This window comes from Lathyrus oleraceus, chromosome 3, assembly GCF_024323335.1.
Source record: "Lathyrus oleraceus cultivar Zhongwan6 chromosome 3, CAAS_Psat_ZW6_1.0, whole genome shotgun sequence".
NCBI lineage: Eukaryota > Viridiplantae > Streptophyta > Magnoliopsida > Fabales > Fabaceae > Lathyrus > Lathyrus oleraceus.
Genome location: NC_066581.1, coordinates 182,295,686 through 182,303,265, shown reverse-complemented (window position 1 = coordinate 182,303,265; position 7,580 = coordinate 182,295,686). Strand labels below are relative to the sequence as shown.

The window sequence follows — 7,580 nt, the reverse complement described above, 5'->3', positions numbered from 1 at the left end:
CACACATTTCTCACCAACTATTTTCACAAAGTCATATTAGAACACCTATAAAACTATTCATGCAAGACTTGTAAATATTTGACAAAGACATATTTACTAGCAAGAGTTGAAAAGTTAGAAAGCATGGGCAAAAGGAGATAAATTTACATTATTTTAATATCTTACAACTAGTATAAATAGGGGTCTTTCTCACCCCATTTTCATTCATTCACAAATCATCTTTCTTACCTCTTCATTTCCTTCTTTCTCTAGTTTCTTCATATAGAAATATTAGTTTTAGTTGTCGAAGTTTTCACGGTGTCGGTTTGTAGTTTTTAGAGTTATTTTGGGGTCAAAGTTCTTCTAAAGTTTTAAAGGAGTTTGATACGTCAAAGTTCTGCTCAAATCATTTTCATAAATAACCGGTAAGTCGTTATAATTTAATTATTTTAATTATTTTATTTATATAAGGGTTATTTTAAGATGTTGATTTAAATTTCCGTTAAGACGTTGAGATATTGAACTTATAAAGTCCAAGATAAGTTTTACCATTTTAAGTTGTTATAATGCCCAAGTATTATTATAAAATTAAAATGTTATTAGGAATACACTCTTGATAATTTTCTAAAACAAACAAATTCAAACGGGAGTATAGTTTAATTTATACTTGAATTTAATAACGATTTAAATATAGTGGAGGTTATTATTAAATATTTTAAATAAATAAATATTTTAATTTGTAACGGGATTATGTTTATTTAACCGTAAATTATATTCTAATTATTTTATAAATTTCGTACAATTCAACGGTTATCGTAAATTAGGTTCTGGGCAAACATCAGAGAAAACGCTCGTGGACTTTCAACAACGATCAACAACAAAAGGTGGGGGCAAGGTCTCGTATACGTTGGGACGGTTAGCGTAAAATAGCTTAATATATATATGTGGGTAGTGGTGACCCAAGCCCTACTAGCGATAAATAAGTAAGGAGAGCCTATTCTCGAATAATGATTTTCCCAAATCACTAAGCGAGGTTATGCCGACCTTAACTATTTATCATAAGAATGATCTATGACAATTTGAGGTTGTATTGTGCTTACATTGTTTGATTAATTGTCTAATTGTTTATTTTATTTATACTTGAATGATTGTGATTGATAGACTACGAAAATGATCTATTAAGGAGAGAAACAACAACATTGATTAGATATTAAGTGTTAGATCCCCAATGAAACAAGGGAAGTTGGATACATTGAGTAGTTGTATTCGGTTGGGTTCTGGCTAAGGATAAGACTTGGTCGACCATGTCCTTTACGGTCCACCTCTCTTACCTGGGAAGTCAACCATACATTATTCACTGTATAAACTGAACTAGTTATATAGAGACAAGGATCACACCAAGGAGAAATAGACAAGACATTTAATGGATTTGGCACTCAACTGAAGTAATGAGATAATAACTATGACCTGAAAGGTTAATACGATATTTCCCAAATATTAACTAAATACTTATAGTTGAGCGTTGCTACAAGATGATTGAGTGATCATATAGACCTGCATTGAGGAATGTATAAGTCCACTGCCGTGCGGTATGGGACGTACGAGGTTGATCAGTCGCCTACAATCCCGACGGGGATTATTAGTTATGCATGCTAGGCAAGACGAGGGTCTTGGCCTGAATCCTCAGGGACGATCGACTTATAACACCTGGACTCCATGTGAAGTTAGGTGGCGTAGCTCTTAGTAATTGGGAGTACGTTGGTGGCATGTGGTCTTGTGATATCTGATCTTGGTAAATGGGATAGGTATCCTTGACAGCGTTTAGTGGCCTGAGTCAGCATATAGTTCAGGGATGCATTAGAATAAACACTTAGAGTATAGGTAAGTATGGGATAGAGATAAGCTTGTGCGAATAATTGTGACTGTCATATATATATATATATATATATATATATATATATATATATATATATATATATATATATATATATATATATATATATATATATATATATATATATATATATATATATATATATATATATATATATATATATATATATATATATATATGTTACTATTTTACATCCTATTCCCACTTTTAAACTTGTACGTAAATCTTAGCCCTGTATTCTTTTTGTCTTGCATCTTTGGATTGATCTATGACGATCAGGCGACGAGCTAGACCATTTAGGAGGGAAGACTATGGAGTGACAGATTACAATAATGTCAAGGCTGAAGGTTGCTAGCGTTTTGTCAAACGCTTATCACATCGTTACTAGTACGTAATATTATATACAGTCAGTATAAGTGTCAGTCCTGTTGGACTTAGGAGGTCCTTCTGTTAAGCTTTCTTTTGATTTTCTTCATGTACTTTTATTTTAAGTTTTATCTACGTGGCAAGGCCACTAGTCTTAACGGTGTCAAACTTTATGTAAAACATATTTGAAGCATATATATGTGAAGTAGTATATTTTAATGAATTCAGTCTTGTTATTTAAAATTTTTAAATTTTCTGTATTTTATTTTAGAATTTCACTAATGGGACATAGGCTGTCTCATTTGAAGTTTCAAAAGCCCTTTTTCAAATCAAGTTAGCTGAGGGAGCCCCTGTAAGTCCCCATGTGCTCAAGATGATTGGGTATGTGGAGAACCTTGAAAGGTTGGGTTTTCCCCTCGGAAAGGAACTTGCGACTGATTTGATCTTGCAATCGTTGCCAGATAGATTCAGTCAATTTGTCCTAAATTTCAATATGAATGATATGGACAAATCTCTTCCTGAACTGCTAGGCATGTTAAGAACAGCTAAGCAGAATCTGAAGATAAAAGGGAAGTCCATTCTGATGATCGGAAATGGAAAGAGACAGAACAAAGACCCACCAAGCAGGGTGATAAAGGGAAAGGCAAGGAAGTTGCCAAACCCAGACCCACTGTTGCTGCTTTGAAGCCTAGTGGAGGCATAGGAAAGGCAGGCACCTGCTTCCATTGCGGTAAGACCGGACACTGGAAGAGAAACTGCCCAAAGTACTTGGAAGATACGAAGAATGGAGTAGAGACTTCAACTTCAGGTATTTTTGTTTTTGAAATAAATTTATCTACTTCTGCATCATGGGTATTAGATACTGGATGCGGTTCTCACATTTGTACAAATGTGCAGGGGCTAAAAAGAAGTAGAGATTTGGCAAAAGGTGAAGTTGACCTACGAGTTGGCAATGGAGCAAAGGTTGCTGCTTTAGCCGTAGGAACTTATGTATTAACTTTACCTAGTGGTTTAATAATTCAGTTAGAGAACTGTTATTATGTACCTGCAATTAGCAGGAATATTATTTCCATTTCTTGATTGGACAAGTTTGGTTTTTCATTTATAATAAAGAACAATTGTTGCTCAATTTATTTGAATGATATATCCTATGCTACTGCACAAATGAGCAATGGATTATATGTCCTTGATCTCGAAATGCCTATATATAACATTAATACTAAAAGGATGAAACCTAACGAGTTAAATCCAACTTACCTTTGGCATTGTCGATTAGGCCACATAAATGAGAAACGCATTGTCGATTAGTCTATGTTGATGACATGATTGCTAAATCCATTGATGAAGAGGAACATGTTGAGCATTTGTTGAAGCTATTCCAGCATTTGAGGAAGTATAAACTCCTCTTGAATCCTAATAAGTGTACTTTTGGTGTCCGTTCTGGTAAGTTGTTGGGCTTTATTTCCAGCGAGAAGGGTATTGAAGTTGATCCTACCAAGGTCAAAGAAATACAAGAGATGCCTGCACCCAAAACTAAGAAGCAAGTCAGAGGTTTTCTCGGCCACTTGAATTATATCTCAAGATTCATTTCACATATGACTGGCACATATGCACCTATATTCAAGCTTCTTCGGAGAGATTAGTCTTGTGATTGACAGCAGCTTACACACTTAACCGTGTTCCATCCAAAAAGGTTGAGAAGACACCATATGAGATATGGAGTGGTAAGAAACCGCATATGTCTTACATAAAGATTTGGGGTTGCGAGGTTTATGTGAAACGACAAGTTTCAACTAAGCTTGAGCCCAAATCTGACAAATGCTTATTTGTGGGGTATCCTAAAGAAACAAGAGGGTATTACTTCTACAATCCTTCTGAGGGCAAAGTGTTTTTCGCTCGAACTGGAGTTTTCCTAGAAAAGGATTTTATTTCCAAAGGAACCAGTGGGAGGAAAGTAGAGCTTGAAGAAATTCAAGAATCACAAAGCATAGATACACCTATGGAGGAGTTAGAGCAGGAAACACAAGAAGTTGTGGAACAGCAACCTGCTCAAGTAGAACAAGACCAGCGTAGGTCAAGCAGGATACGTCAACTACCTGAGAGATATGGATATCTCATAACTGATCAAGGTGATGTATTACTCATGGATCAAGATGAGCCTGTGACCTACCAAGAGGCCATAACTAGTCCCGAGTCTGAGAAGTGGCTGGAAGCCATGAAATCTGAAATGGATTCCATGTACACAAACCAAGTTTGGACCTTGGTAGAGCCTCCGGTAGGAGTTAACCCTATAGGATGCAAGTGGGTCTTCAAAAAGAAGACTGACATGGATGGTAAGGTACATACCTATAAGGCAAGACTGGTTGAAAAAGGATATAAACAAATTCATGGGATTGACTATGATGAAACCTTTTCACCAGTTGCAATGCTTAAATCTGTTCGGATTTTACTTGCTATCGCTGCATATCATGATTATGAAATATGGCAGATGGATGTCAAAACTGCTTTCCTTAATGGAAATCTTCTTGAGGATGTGTACATGACACAGCCTGAAGGATTTGACATACCAGAGGAAGCCCAAAAGATATGTAAGTTACAAAGATCAATCTATGGATTGAAGCAAGCTTCCAGAAGCTGGAATCTTCGTTTTGATGAAACCGTAAAACAATATGGATTCATCAAGAACGAAGATGAGCCTTGTGTCTACAAGAAGGTTAGTGGGAGCATGATCGTTTTCCTGGTATTATATGTAGATGACATATTACTCATTGGAAACGATATCCCTACCCTACAACAAGTAAAGTCTTGGTTGGGGAAATGCTTTTCTATGAAGGACCTAGGTGAAGCAGCCTATATATTAGGAATCAGAATCTATAGAGATAGATCACAAAAACTGCTTGGCCTAAGTTAGAGTACATACATAGACAAAGTGTTGAGACGCTTTAACATGCATGATTCCAAGAAAGGATTCATACCTATGCAACATGGCCTGTGTCTATCAAAAACACAATCCCCTTTAACTAAGGAAGAAAGGGATCGCATGAATAAGATTCCATATGCATCTTCAATAGGATCTATCATGTATGCCATGTTATGTACTCGACCAGATGTCTCGTAAGCTTTAAGTGCAACGAGTAGGTACCAATCTGATCCTGGTGATGCTCACTAGGTAGCTGTCAAGAATATCCTTAAGTATTTAAGAAGGACTAAGGACTCATTCTTGATATATGGAGGTCAGGAAGAGTTGGCTGTAATTGGATACACCGATGCTAGCTTCCAGACAGATAAGGATGACTTTAGATCGCAATCTGGTTATGTTTTTTGCTTAAACGGTGGCGCTGTGAGCTGGAAAAGTTCAAAGCAAGATACAGTTGCTGATTCTACAACCGAGGCCGAGTATATTGCTGCCTCAAGTGCAGCAAAGGAATCTGTTTGGATCAAAAAGTTCATTAGTGAACTTGGCAGTTCCTAGCATTGTGGATCCCATTGGTCTCTACTATGATAACAATGGTGCTATCGCACAAGCCAAGGAGCCTAGATCTCACCAACGATCCAAACACATACTTAGGCGTTATCATCTCATTCGAGAGATAATAGATAGAGAAGATGTGAAAATATGCAGAGTACCTACACTTGACAATATTGCTGACCCACTGACAAAGCCTCTTGCGCAGCAGAAGCATGATGGCCATACTAGATCTATGGGTATTAAGGGTATGCCTGATTGGCTCTAGTGCTAGTGGGAGATTGTTGGTGTAAGCCCTAGAGGCCAATACTTTTGGTACTTGTATCGAATTATTTATTAATAATAAAAGGCTTTTTCTTTATTACGTTTGTTTAATAAAGTCCCTAGAATAGCTAGTCTGTTTAATGTATCAAGTATGACTTAATCATGAGATCACATTAAACATAAGGACACTATTCTTAAAGTATCCGTAGTCGAGCTTTAGTGTGAAGTGGGATAACATTAAAGCATTAATACTATTATGTTTGTAGAATGATGATCACATCTCATGGATCATGGATAAAGAGTTATCAAGTCTTAAACATAGGTATGAATATTAGGAGTAATATTTATACCGGATTGACCCGCTATGAGAATACTATATAGAAAGTTATGCAAAGTGTCATAAGTTATTCTCATGGTGATAATGATGTATACCACTCTTCGACCTGAAACCACTATGGACCCTAGATGTAGAGTCGAGTGCTTTATTACTGATCAAACATTGTCCGTAACTGGATAACCATAAAGACAGTTGATGGGTACTCCACGAAGCATGCTGAGGGACATGAGTGACCTAGATGGAATTTGCCCATCCTGTATAACAGGATAAATGTCTATGGGCCCATATTGAACTGGACAAGGATGACACGATCTATGCCTTGTGTTCAATATAGACATAAGGGCAAAAGGGTAATTATACACATAAGTATTATCACAGAAGGAATTGTCAGATCACATGACATTTTCGTGTCTTGGGTAGCAGTGATGTGTTGCTAGATACCGCTCACTATTTATTATGTTAAATGCGTGATTTAATATAATTGCCAACGTCATGAAAACCTACAGGGTCACACACAAAGGACGGATTGATGAGAGATAGAGTAACTAAGGAATACCGTAAGGTACGGTGCCCTTAAGTGAATTATAGAACATCGTAAGGTACGATGTACTTGAGTGGAGTACGAAATATGGTAAGGTACCATGGGCTTAAGTGATTTTGGGCATACTATAAGATATGGGCCAAAATACACTTAAGTGGGCTTTTTAGCTTGAAGCCCACACAAGTGGTTCTATAAATAGAACCCTTGTGCAGAAGCATTAATTGCGTTTGCATTACTTTCGTTTTCTCTCTCTCTCTCTCTCTCACTCAAAGCCTTCATTCATACCAGCTAGCACTGAGATTGAAGGAATCCGTTCGTATGGACTGAGTAGAGACGCTGTCATCGTTCAACGTTCGTGATCGCTCCGTGGATCTGCATCAAAGGTTTTGATTGTCACAAGAGATCTGCACCAAAGGTTTCAATCGTCACAAGAGGTAAATATTCTATCACTGATCATGACCATTCGTAAGGATCTCTAAAGGAGAAAATTTTAATTTCTGCTGCGTTTTGGACCGCAATTTTCCTTCAGGAAACAGTACTCCCCGTAGAGGGTGAGATCCCTTCATTACATGTGCTCATGGAAGCCAAGTTGACTGAGGCTTAAGGGTGTCAAACCAGGTTTGATCAGCTGAATTTAATAGAAGAGAAGAGGTTAACTTCCATGTGTCATGGTCAGTTGTATCAGCAGAGGATGAAGAAAGCTTTTGATAAGAAGGTCAGACCTCGTGTAGTC

General features: G+C 37.0%; 1 long non-coding RNA gene across 1 annotated transcript; it reads left to right on the top strand.

Moving 5' to 3' along the window:
- The first annotated feature begins 226 nt into the window (after positions 1-226).
- Positions 227-2,423, top strand: LOC127126120 (uncharacterized). The gene is made up of 3 exons (XR_007804913.1): positions 227-404; positions 804-863; positions 2,153-2,423. It is a non-coding gene; the product is annotated as an uncharacterized LOC127126120 (long non-coding RNA).
- The last annotated feature ends 5,157 nt before the right edge of the window (positions 2,424-7,580 follow it).